This window comes from Sycon ciliatum, chromosome 7 (genome assembly GCF_964019385.1).
Source record: "Sycon ciliatum chromosome 7, ocSycCili1.1, whole genome shotgun sequence".
In the NCBI taxonomy this organism is placed as follows: domain Eukaryota; kingdom Metazoa; phylum Porifera; class Calcarea; order Leucosolenida; family Sycettidae; genus Sycon; species Sycon ciliatum.
Window position 1 is genome coordinate 14,562,630 of NC_088649.1, and position 12,872 is coordinate 14,575,501.

Sequence of the window (12,872 nt, forward strand, 5' to 3'; positions counted from 1 at the left end):
GCGACAAACACCTCGTGAACACCAGATAGCAGCGTGAGTCAGTGTCGCTCCTGGACGGTGAGAACAGACGTAGAGGACCCTCGGTCATTCACAACGCTGTCACCACCAAACCAGCTAGTCGCACGCCCGCGCTGGGCACAACAGTACGAAATAGAGGTTGCGACTTCGGCGATGATTTTGTTTAGGAATGGGTTTGCTCCCACACTGGAGCTCACGCTATTCCGCCGACTTGACCTGACACTTGACTGAATCACCACTGCCATCCAGAGAACACGAGAAGTCCATCGAACCTTCGACTCAGCAAACCTGCAAGAAAGCACCACTCCCTGGTGATGTTTGTGCCTGGACAGCACTATGATTAACTGATGAGGGGTGAATTCCCCGAAACACTGTGTGTTGAGCAGGGAGTGGTGCTTTCTTGCAGGTTTGCCGAGTCGAAGGCTCGATGGACTTCTCGTGTTCTCTGGATGGCAGTCGTGAGTCAGTCAAGTGTAAGTTCAAGTCGGTGGAATAGCGCGAGCTCAAGCGTGGGATGGGAGCAAACCCATTCCTAAACAAAATCATCGCCGAAGGCGCAATCTCTATTTCGTACTGGTGTGCCCTGCGCGGTCGTCGTCTCCATCAGATTGACTGGGGCTGCTTCCAAACTGATTTACATGGCATACTGTCTGTCGGCTTCGATGATCAAGATGTTGACTCCATGACAACTTCCTTTAACAATGCTATTCTCTCCACCCTTGACCAACATGCACCCATCACCACCCGCCGCCGTGCAGACTGGCGTCCGTGTCCCTGGCTGACTCGCGAGCTGGTTGAGTGTGTCCGGAACCGAAACAGACTGCACCGCCATCTAATGCAAGATAGAGCAAACGAGGCACTCCAGCAGGAGCACCGAGCTGCACGTGCCAAGGCCAGAAAGCTAGATAGACAGTTGAAGAATGCTTACTTTATGGATCAATGCTATACGTCTGATCAGAGGAAACTTTGGTCCGTGATGAACACTGTCACCGGACGAAAGAAGACCCGCCGAGTACCCCAGGTATCAGCTGACCAGCTGGGCGACTTCTTTGCAGATGTTGTTCATGACCCCAGTCGACCTACGCACCTACAGATGCCAGGTGGCCCTACGAAATCTGATGCCCTTACAGCCTTCCAACCTGTGTCGTTGTATGATGTCGCTAAGCGTTTGCAATGTGTGGATCCACATAAAGCTACCGGAAGTGATGGAATCCCAGGTATTGTGTTGAAACGTTGCTCGGACACCCTCTCCTCATACCTGATGAAGATCGTCAACTTATCTCTTGCGTCTGGTATAGTGCCATGATCAACTTTCAAACATTCTCTTATCGGCCCATTGTATAAGAATGACGAAACACTGTCAGCTCGTAACTATCGGCCCGTCTCGCTACTGCCTATTGTTTCTCGCATACTGGAACACTTTGTCAAGAAACAGCTGACAACTTTCCTAGATGATCACTCCTTGTTACCTTCAAGTCAATTTGCATACCGTAGAAATCACTCAACAGAAGATGCTCTTATCCTTGCCTCCAACCGCTGGAAATTGTCCAAATCGGAACGAAAACACACCGGGGTAGTAATGGTAGATCTATCGAAGGCATTTGATAGAGTCCAGCATGCCAGGCTTGTGCAAGTGCTGTTTGACCTTGGCATTTGTGACTCACCACTGGAATGGTTCCTCAGTTATCTCTCGGAGTGGCAGCAGTGTGTACGGGTGGAACACTCAGTTTCGCAATATGTTGGATGCTCCTGAGGAGTGCCTCAAGGCAGCGTTCTGGGCCCTCTTCTTTTTGTACTGTACACCAGTGATATGTCGTCAGTTCTACCAGGTAGTGTATGCCACCAGGAATTCGCTGATGATGTGGCTCTGGACTACTCCGACTATCAGCCTGATTTAGTGTGCTCTGTTCTCTCTAAAGCTGTAACACGACTCGCTGAGTACTTGGATAACATTGGTCTGCTATTAAAATTAATGCCAGTAAAACCCAAGTTATGTTTGTGAGACCCCGTGGGTGTCTGGATGGACCATCTGAAGTGAAGTGTGGTACCACAGTGCTTGATGTTACTCCAGTCACGAAGTATCTCGGTGTCATGCTTGATGACCAACTGTCCTGGAAGCCCCAAGTGGACTTTATTGCCAGCAAGACTGCTACTACAATCGGGCAGCTCTGGTGCCATGGACGGTGCCTTTCACTCAATGCCCGCCGGGCCTGGTACATGAGTATGATCCAGTCTGTTCTCTGCTATGCCTCAAACTGTTTCTTTCCCGCTCTATCCAAACTGCTGCTACATCGACTGCTACGCTTTGCTAAGTCTGGCATACGAGCCATCTTCCAACTTCCCAGAAGGACCCCCACTGCTCCCCCATTTGCCAGACTATCAATGCCTCAGCTCCACCAGCTGTATGTGCAACGTCTGCTTCTCTTCGTCTTCCGCTGCCTTCATGGCAGAGCCAGCTCACTGTTCACATCCTACTACTCCCTCATTGCCACGGATGCGGACAGAAATTGTGTCACGCGTGGTCAGGTCAGCCAGCTGCTCAGAGTGCCGTTCCTACCTGGTTCCTCAGGCCGTAGCTCTATCGCCTTTGTTGGCAGTACCACATGGAACTCTCTCCCTGCTGATATTCGCGCTTGCGACGTACGCCACACGTTTCAAGCATAGCTGTCTGGCTATGACCTTATCTCCCTCCTCAACTAGCTCTCCGATGTTGTGCCTACTGCTAGTATGTCTTCTTCACAGATTCTGCCTGAACAGATGCTCATCAATTATGTTCTTGTCCTCTATCCTAGTCCAAATCCTGCCTTGCCCATGCATGACTCTCATGAAATGCCCGTACTAAATAGTCTATAGAACAAGAATATTGGATATCATACTTCTCTTATCAACTATGATAATACCCATTTCATACCCCCCCCCTTCATAAAAGTGATACCTACTATTTTCTTTCCTTTCATTTCATCTTCTTTTCCGTTCCTTTCTTCTTCATACACATTTTAAACATTTTCATCATAATTATTGTGAGAGCCGTGGGCCAATAGCCCCGGTGAGAAGGCAGTCTTGCCTGTTCATATGGTGAAGTAAAAATAAAGAAACAACAACACTGACTCACGGTGCTATCTGGTGTTCACGAGGTGTTTGTCGTGCTGGAAACGGAGTGTCTCTCTGTAAGTTCGTATCCCTGGTGATGTTTATGCCTGGACAGCACTATAATCTAAGACTATAATTATAAGTGGTGCTCTTCAGGCACAACCTTCCTCAGCCTACTCAAGCTCAACTGATGAGGGGTGAATTCTCCGAAACACTGTGTATTGAGCAGGGAGTGGTGCTTTCTTGCAGGTTTGCCGAGTCGAAGGTTCGATGGACTTCTCGTGTTCTCTGGATGGCAGTCGTGAGTCAGTCAAGTGTCAGGTCAAGTCGGCGGAATAGCGCGAGCTCCAGTGTGGGAGCAAACCCATTCCTAAACAAAATCATCGCCGAAGTCGCAACCTCTATTTCGTAATGTATAATTATACCGTACATGTAACTGGTATAGAGACTAGAGTGGCTTCACATCTTTGTCAAGTGTGTGTCACTAAATCTGGGTAGAAAGCAGGGAGTCGTACAAACCAGTGTGTGCGACTCCCTGCCACATGGCATTATAATCATGTCCTTGTAGACAGGGGCACCAACATCGCCATAACAGATTAGCAAAGTACCTCCACTGGACGTTGCCAGCAGGAAGTATTCTGCTTCGGACATTTCCGATAAATACACAGATGCCGACGTCATGTGACCCATAGATGCATGGATTGTGTGGTGTTGGAATCGGCATGGCTGCCACGTACTATGGGCAATGTGATTAGCCCTTTCCCAAAGGTGCTCGCCCTTTTGGCCCTTTTTGGAAAAGCCCGTTTCTTTCACCCTTAATATTGCGTTTTTGGTGAATATCGCCCTTTTTGAGCTTTTGTAGCTTAAAAAGTGCTAAAATCTGTTTGCTTATGCATGCGACCACGGTTTCCGAGTGCTCGATGGGCCTTGGCACGCCGCTTTTTTTGGGGGGGGGGGGGGGCAACCAGGGAGTCGTAAAATACGTATTTTACGACTCCCTGGGGGCAACCAGTTGTTGAAGCTTGTACGCAATGCTGTAAAAAGTAAAAGTGTTTTTTGAACTTTACTACCATGCCTTTCGTGGACCCATGAATGGAAGAGTGCATACTGTATTCATTTCTCAGCTTGGGTTCATCTCTGAACATGTATCATGGCTATGCTTCACTGAAAAAAGAGCACTTTTTGCCTGTTTTCACTGAAAAAAGAGCACTTTTTCAGCATATTTTGAGGGACGCGAAAAGCACTACTTTGTAAGTGCGAATTAAAAGAGCACCTTTGGGAAAGGGCTAAATGTGATAGATGTTTTCTTCTCATGGTTTTGCACCACTGGAAAACACTCGTGCCGTGCTTTCCTTGACCTTGAAGTTCAGCTTTGTTGAGGCGTGCGATGGCTTGAGTTGCGGACGGCTCACTTTCACAGCTGGACACCTGCTTCGCTGGATAGTGACGAACAGTGGAAAACAAGGCCTCTTTACAACTGAACACTCTTGGCTCACTCACAGTCAGTTCTGTCAGATAGAAACTGCAGCGAAAACATCGAGCTGCTACTGTGGCCTGGTGGCCTGTGAAAACATTTTATTTTACAATACGCTTGTTTGCCTTTGACGTTTTCTCGTCGACAGACCGGCACGGAAACCAAACAGCTCATTCTCCTCCGTGACAGAGTAGCACAGCTGGTTATACTTCATATTTCACTGCAGAATGGCCGTGGCAAGATGGGGTAACACTCGACCCTCGGCAGCCGCCAACCACCCGCGCCAGCCAACTACAAGTGTCATGGTACTGCTCGCGCTGGTTGTGCTGCAGACCCAGTCTGCCTCATCCCTCTCTGCTGGGAAAGGCGTGAGGTCAATTCCCAAAGCTTCGAATCACCGCTATCGGCCTGGTCACGGAAGCTATCTGACGCGATTTCAACGTCTAGTAAATGATATTGTACAACCCGAGGCTGGTGGCTCACTCTCAGGTGATGATAACCGAGTCGGCTTCGGCCAGTTTGTCTGCAACACCACCGCATCCAGCGATCGTCAGTCTGGTCCTGGAGCAGCCGGCGGCGATTCTTCGCACGCGTCTCGTCCGCAGCAGTCTCGCGGCGATCCTTCGACCTGTCCGTTCGAGCGACCCAGTGCCTTGGGTCAGTGTCTGGTTGAACATTATCAGCGAGTGCACACGCAGAAATGCTTCGCCCGTTTCCGCGCCCGTGTCGGCTTTTCCTACGGTTGTGCGCTGTTATTGCCGATCTATTTGCTGCGCACGCGATGGGCGGACAAAAGACCACTTAAAGGGGAAGTGCATCGATTTTTCAAGTAGGGCTCAGATGAAAGACAATTGGATATCGGTTCCGATGGTATATCTCTCGCTTGCGTACGGCAAGGGAAGCTTGCCATATCGCCGATTTCCTGATCCCGTTTCCATGGCGACTACAGGTGATGACGCACATTCTGCTTAGCTCCGTGAGAGAGAAGGTCGATCACTGCAGAATTGTGTCATTTTCAGTTGTCTTCTTGTATTCACGAAGTGAAAGAAGTACTGTGTTCAATGCTGTTAGTGCCGTGAACTGTTTATTAGTAGTCCTATCCGTTGTGTACTGGGACGTGACACCGACAGGGGAAAGCTGGAGTGCGGAGATGTTAGCTGGCAAGCGAAAATCGTGACGAACCAAGTGCTGAAATCTTGGTTGGGACAAATCAAACGTTCAGCATTTACCTCAACCAAGGACCATGCCGTTTGCTCTTTCCACTTCCTGAAGATGGATGCGCTACCTGCTGGAGACTCTCCTATCTCTCGTAACATCTTCTGAAGCTAGGTGAGACGACGAGTAGCGGAGATTAGCGAACGAAATAATGTCGTATGTTTTGAAATTTTGCTGCTCAGGAGAGATGGCATTATATGAACTCAATCAGCCCATGAACTAACCCATGAACAAATGCTTTCCTTGCAGACGTGCATGTGTCTATCCAATCTACACGTAGAGATCATTCCATGCCCTCAGTGAATGGCCTATTATATTATTTGTCCATACACTTCATCTGCATGTTGTCTCTATGGAGAAGGGTATTGTTCATTTCATATGAAGAAGTTCGGGCAATAGATGCTTTCCTCTGGTACAATTCTGTTGACCTGATGTTCTTTCTAGCTTCATGGGTAGCTTAGGTGAGGTACCATCACCATCATGTTTACATGAGGGTCAAACACTGCACCGTTCTTTGTTGTGACATGACGCAAGTTATTGTAAGTGCTCGCAGACTCCATACATTCCAGCAACACCTAGCATGGTTTTCCGTCAACGTTGTGGGTGAACAAATTCCTGTCCAACATATTTATACAGACATGCCAGCACACACCATGCGCCATACACACGCACTTGCCCTGCCCTGTCGAGTCACAGCCACGTGGGCCCGGAGGGGCAGTGGAGAGAGAATGGGAGAACGCCGCCCCATGGCGCCCGGGACACAAAAACAAGAGTTTGTCCGGCTACGTAGGGAGCAACACACATAAATACACCACACACACACACACACACACAAAATTAGAGTTCGGGTCATCTGCCACGAGACTGACGTACGGCCGGGGAGAGCTTCAGCAGCGGTGTCTATTCCTGCCCTGGACCGAACGGAAGCAGCGGTCGCGGGACACACATTATTCACCACAACACGGCTCCACTGTCGTTGGGGGCTGAGCCACACACTTGTGACGGGCAAGAATGCCACAGCGATCACACTGGCATGCTCCACGCTGCTCCTGCACACACACTCTCTCTCTCTCTCTCCCTCTCTCTCACACACACACACACACACACACACACACACACACACTCACACACACACACACACGTGCGCACATACTGCAAGAAAGAAAGAGAGCATGAGTGTCAGATTCTTGCATAGGAAGTTTTTATCAGCACACACTTATACATGCACATGCAGGCACTCAACGACCAACTATGCACCATGCCGTATGTTCGTCAAACATAAGATATTGCAATACCAAAGAACAACATAAACAAGATCACATACTTCGTTCTCCTCCAAATGTGTCCTCCCCAGCCATTTCCCTATGCGGAATGTAGCTTACGAAATGGTTTCTCTAGACTAGGAGAAGATGCTTGGTATTCGCCATCTCTCCTGAGAAATGTTCAGCAAAAATTTCAAAACATACGACATTATTTCGTTCGCTAATCTCCGCTACTCGTCGTCTCACCTGGCTTCAGAAGATGTTACGAGAGATAGGAGAGTCTCCAGCAGGCAGCGCATCCATCTTCAGGAAGTGGAAAGAGCAAACGGCATGGTCCTTGGTTGAGGTAAATGCTGAACGTTTGATTTGTCCCAACCAAGATTTCAGCACTTGGTTCGTCACGATTTTCGCTTGCCAGCTAACGTCTCCGCACTCCAGCTTTCCCCTGTCGGTGTCACGTCCCAGTACACAACGGATAGGACTACTAATAAACAGTTCACGGCACTAACAGCATTGAACACAGTACTTCTTTCACTTCGTGAATACAAGAAGACAACTGAAAATGACACAATTCTGCAGTGATCGACCTTCTCTCTCACGGAGCTAAGCAGAATGTGCGTCATCACCTGTAGTCGCCATGGAAACGGGATCAGGAAATCGGCGATATGGCAAGTTTCCCTTGCCGTACGCAAGCGAGAGATATACCATCGGAACCGATATCCAATTGTCTTTCATCTGAGCCCTACTTGAAAAATCGATGCACTTCCCCTTTAAACTTCGCTTGGACTGTGCCCAATTTGGACAGCCTCTCGGCGGCCGTACGCAGAACGGGACGAAGTCGCTACATGTAGCGCCGCACATGCCCTTCCAGTACAACTTAGGCCGCACTATGATGCGAGACTGTGGTATGTACGTGAGACCGAAGCACGACAGTGATTTCTGTGCTAGGAGTAGGAGGAATACGCCGCGTGGTGAGTGCACCGTGCTGGACGGTAACTGCTCTTACCTACTTGCTACAAAGTTGACCTTGGCTTGATTGGCATTCTCATCCACACCGGCACAGCTTCGCCACCAGGGTCTCCGCACCTGTGCGCACCACCACCACAGAACGCAAAATCAGACGCGACGGGAGCGCGATGGCGTGTCTGTTCATCCTGTGCCCTGCGTGAGTGCGTACGGCAAGAGCGTCCTTGGCTGCTGGGAGCCGGAGCTTCAGGGTGCCATACGTCTGTATGACACACCAGGCCGCTGGGACATCGATAGAGAGTGTCTGTTGTTCGTCCGACGCACAGCTGTGGCGGCCTTTGAATACCTCATTCCCATAGCCGTGAACGAGTTCTTAGCCAAACCTGACCATGTGTTCATTGAGCTATATCTGTTTGACAGAGCTCAACTGGCTCGTGCCTTACTGCGGCAATTGCCGATGTTCTACCGCCGACAGTCTTCGCATATCCGGCAGATGGACATTTATCCGATATTTGAGACACTCCTGGAGACAGCACGGCGCCGCAACGCTGCATACTCGGGCCATCATCCCGCTGCTGGCGCTCCACCAGTGACCTGCAAGGGCTTTCGTGGGCGACCGGGCGATATTCTGCGCACAATGCTCGACCTGCTGCGGTTGACGATGATCAAGGAACTGGAAAGGAAAGGTTACACATACGAGAGGTTGTTCTTGGTGACTCTACTCAATGCCGTTATGCCATGCAGCGTGCGCAGATCTGTCATGGGCAACAGATAGATACTATAATGATGACTCTTCTTCTTTAGAATTCATTAGTCTGAGGGAAAAGATGCAAACGAAGAAGTCTGAAGAAAAAATAGATGATGACGCTAGAGCTGTTAGCCAGTTAGTTGTAGAACGTCAGTACCGTCAGTACCGGTGGTCAGTGTCGTGCAATGTTATCGCATGAGCTGTTTGTCCAGTAACTGGTGGTGTTGTATGTATGTATGTATGTATACTTTATTTGAATTCGCAAATCCAAACGAGCACAAATGCTCAATGACAAGGCAGCGAACATGTTATTATGTTACAGGGAAGGAGGGTTGGGGAGAAAATAAGGAGAACAAAGAGAGAATGGTAGATATCTCAATGAAGAGCGAAGCGTTATCAAACTACAAGTAAGCCAGCGAAGGATAAGTCGATAGTTCTGTAACCCGCCTAATAAACTAAGTACTTTTTTCAGGCGTGCAGTGGACTGTCATTAAAACAGAAACAGAAAAATAATAATAATAATGAGGCACCCATTTTGTTTGTCCAGGGGATGGCCCACGCCTGGTGAAGAGAATAAAATAGAGAAAATAAAATAGAAGAAAAAAAAAAAAAAAAAAAACAAAGTACTAACAGTTACTGCTAACGAGAGTACTTGCTACTAACATCGGGAGGATGAAAGGCCCAACCCTGCCCTGCCAGTTACGGACTTACGGGGGTCGCCATGGCAAATAATAATGGTAAACAGTGAAAATCAATCACAGACAGGAAGCTGTCTCAGGGCAAGTTTCTAGTCATAACATCAGGAAGATCGGAGTGTATACGGTACGACGGCAGCTTTGAAGCTGCTGAGAGACGACAGTACTCTGACTGCATCCGGTAGGACGTTCCAAAGGGCACTACCTCGGGAGGCAGGGCGAGATCGTCCGGCGCGGGTTCGTGTAGCTGGTAGACGGAGCCCCAGGGCGAGATCCAGGCGCGTCCTACGATCCGCGCAGCGTACGAAGAGCTCCTGGAGGGATGGACTCGCACTGGCGTGTATGCACCTCCAGACAAAGACCAGGACCTTCTGCCGATGTATTTCTCCAATCCTGAACACCTGCATGCGTTCCAGGAGATCACTGGCACGAGAGAACCCCGGCCGGCCATAAACTGCTCTTGCCCCACGGTTTTGTGCTACTTGGAGCCGGTCGGTCTGGGCCTGAGTGAGACCTGGGCTAAACGCAACGGACCCATACAGTAGATCCGGCATGATAGCTGCCTTGAAGAACAGCACACGGCTAGCAAGTGTTAGCGACTTTCGTGTCCGCCACAGAGTTCCAATTTTCTTATTGGCTTTCGTGATGCTCGCATCGACCTGGGGCTGCCATGACATGCGTACATCCAAGGTGATGCCAAGGTAGCGGGCACTGGTGACGCTTGGCACGGGTATGCCATCGCACTTTACCACAACGTTGGGACTCTGGCCATTGGATCCTGCAAAGACAAGGAGCTGACTCTTGGCGGCGTTGAGGATGAGACCACGGGAGGCTAGCCAGCGAGCTAGGTTAGAGACGGCTGTTGTGAGCTCAGAAGAAACGAGGTCAGCGCTGCGGCGGGTGGAAGTCAAGGCTATATCGTCTGCAAACTGGATTGACATAGTCGGGCAGGTAACAGTCGGTACGTCTCTAGTGTATATGCTGAAGAGCAGCGGCCCCAGGACCGAACCCTGCGGAACACCGCAGGTGCATGTAACAACCCTGCCGAGTCCGGTACCAGTGCGCACTTGCTGTTGGCGACTGGACAGGTAATGTTTGAACCAAGTCAGTGCTCCTCCAGTAACGCCAATGTCAAAAAGATCCTGGATAAGAATGCTGTGCTTGACTTTGTCGAAGGCTTTCGACATATCTAGAAGGCAGGTTGCCACAACTAGACCGTCATCTCGCCCAGTGTCGACTCTGTCAGTTAGTAGGGAAAGAGCGTCTTCCGTAGAGTGTCCATGACGGAACGCAAATTGGGTCACTGGCAAGATGTTCATCTGTGCGACATGTTCCACCAACGATTTCTGCACGACCTTCTCAAGGATTTTGGACAGTATCGGTAGCAGTGATACCGGTCGGAAATGTTTGGGAACAGAGGGATCACCAGACTTGTGGAGCGGAACAACGTGAGCTAATTTGAACTGCTGTGGAACTTCGCCGCTGGATAATGATGCATTAAACAATGTGGTAAGAGATGAAGCTAATATATCAGCACAATACTTGATTAGGAGACCCGGGATTCCATCACTTCCAGTAGCTTTGGCCGGGTTGACTTGCTGCAGCAAGCGCTCCAAAGCACCCACTGTGACGGGTGGAAAGGACACTAGGGAATGCTCTGCAGGGGGTCCCGCAGGCAGGAGTAGTTTGGATGGCCGAGTGATGTCGGTGACGACAGTCTCGAAAGCAGACGTAATCGCCTCTACACCACACGATGGCTCCTGATGTGTCCGCTTTCGACCGGTAACGGAGTTTATGACGGACCATAGCTGACGGGGGTTTCCCGTGTTCTCCGCGCACTTGTTTCGAAAGAACTCGTTCCGTTTACGCCTGTAGGCATTTGATGCAGCGGACCGGGCCTGTTTGAACGCTGAGTGGGCCTGCTGGCAAGTTTTGTCCGATAGCCAACGCTTGTGCAGCCTGTTCTTCCGCATAGTGAGCTGATACAGCTCTCTGTCCGACCACGGTGGTTCGCTTGGGCGTTTCCGGCTTTGCTTGCAAGTGAATGGAGCATGGCGATCCAGAACAGTTATAAACTTTGAATGCCAGTCTTGCCACATTTCATCCACGTTAGCCTGAGCAGGAAAAGCATACAAGTTTGCAGCAGTAAGGTCATTTCGGAAGTCGTTTATATTGATGTTGCGGAGATTTCGGGTGGATGTAGCCGGCTTACTGGTCGACTGCTTGGGCACGGAAATGTCCAGCTTGGCAAGAACTGCAAAGTGGTCACTGATCGTGCACTGAATGACATGGCACATCGCTACTGTTTCGGGACGGGCTAGGATTAGGTCGATTACGGTACCTTGGGGGCAGTCGGGCGTCACGCGCGTGGCACTATCCACATGGTTTGCCAGACCATATGCACCTGCCAAGTCAAATAGATGGCGAGTTTGATAGTGTGTCCTGCTGGTATCAATACCAGGCGGTCTGGCATTCGTGTTGAAATCGCCGAGGAGAGTTATCGATGGGGTTATCCGTGAGGCTCCGTCAAGCGCTCTCTCTAGTCGGGTCCAAAAGCTGATAGGCTCAGTTGGTGGGCGGTAGACACAAGCAAATACATGGTGGGCTGTCCCAGAATTCGTTGTCTGTAACCAAAGAGCTTCCAGGCCATCCTGCGCAAGGTCCAGCCGAGGTTGGAGAGCAAGAGATGAGCGATAGTAGAATGCCACGCCGCCTCCTGGGCGCCCACGGTCAAGTCTCACGAGGGAGTAGTCTGGGATGACTAGTTCTTCATTACTGATAGTCTCATCCAGCCATGTCTCTGCAAGGCCAATAACGTCGATCTGGGAGCTATCTAGGAGTGCCTTAATTTCATGTGTCTTGTGTCGCAGACTGCAAACATTTAGGAATGCAATTGTCAAGGGAGTTGACCTATTTTGTGGGGTACTGTGCCTGGTGAAAATGGTGATGTATAGGAGAAAACTTGCGTAACACAATACAAAGCAATCAAAACGAAGATAAAGAACAATCATGCGAGCGAAGAATCAATCTATGGGCTACGGCGCCAGATCCTCGGCTGTGAGCGGATTCTGATGGGCTTCTTGGCTTTCCTTTGCTTCCTGGTACGAACATCTGTGAAAGCTTCAGAATCAGAGCCACCGTTCTCGTCTTCCATTTCGGAGCCGACATCTTCCCAGCTTCTATTTTCCGGGAGCTCATCCGCCGACGACTTGACCTTGTCGCAGCTGTTTTCATCTTCAACAGTGTGTGTATGTACGTGCTTGCGGGGGGTCTGGTTCTTGCGCGTCCCAGCTGATCTTGTGCTAGGCTTCCCATTGACCTTGTCAGGTACGGTGGACTCTCCCGCACTGGCGCCAACATCAACTGCTGCAGTTTCTGTGCGAGGGCTTTCATTTATCTGTTCT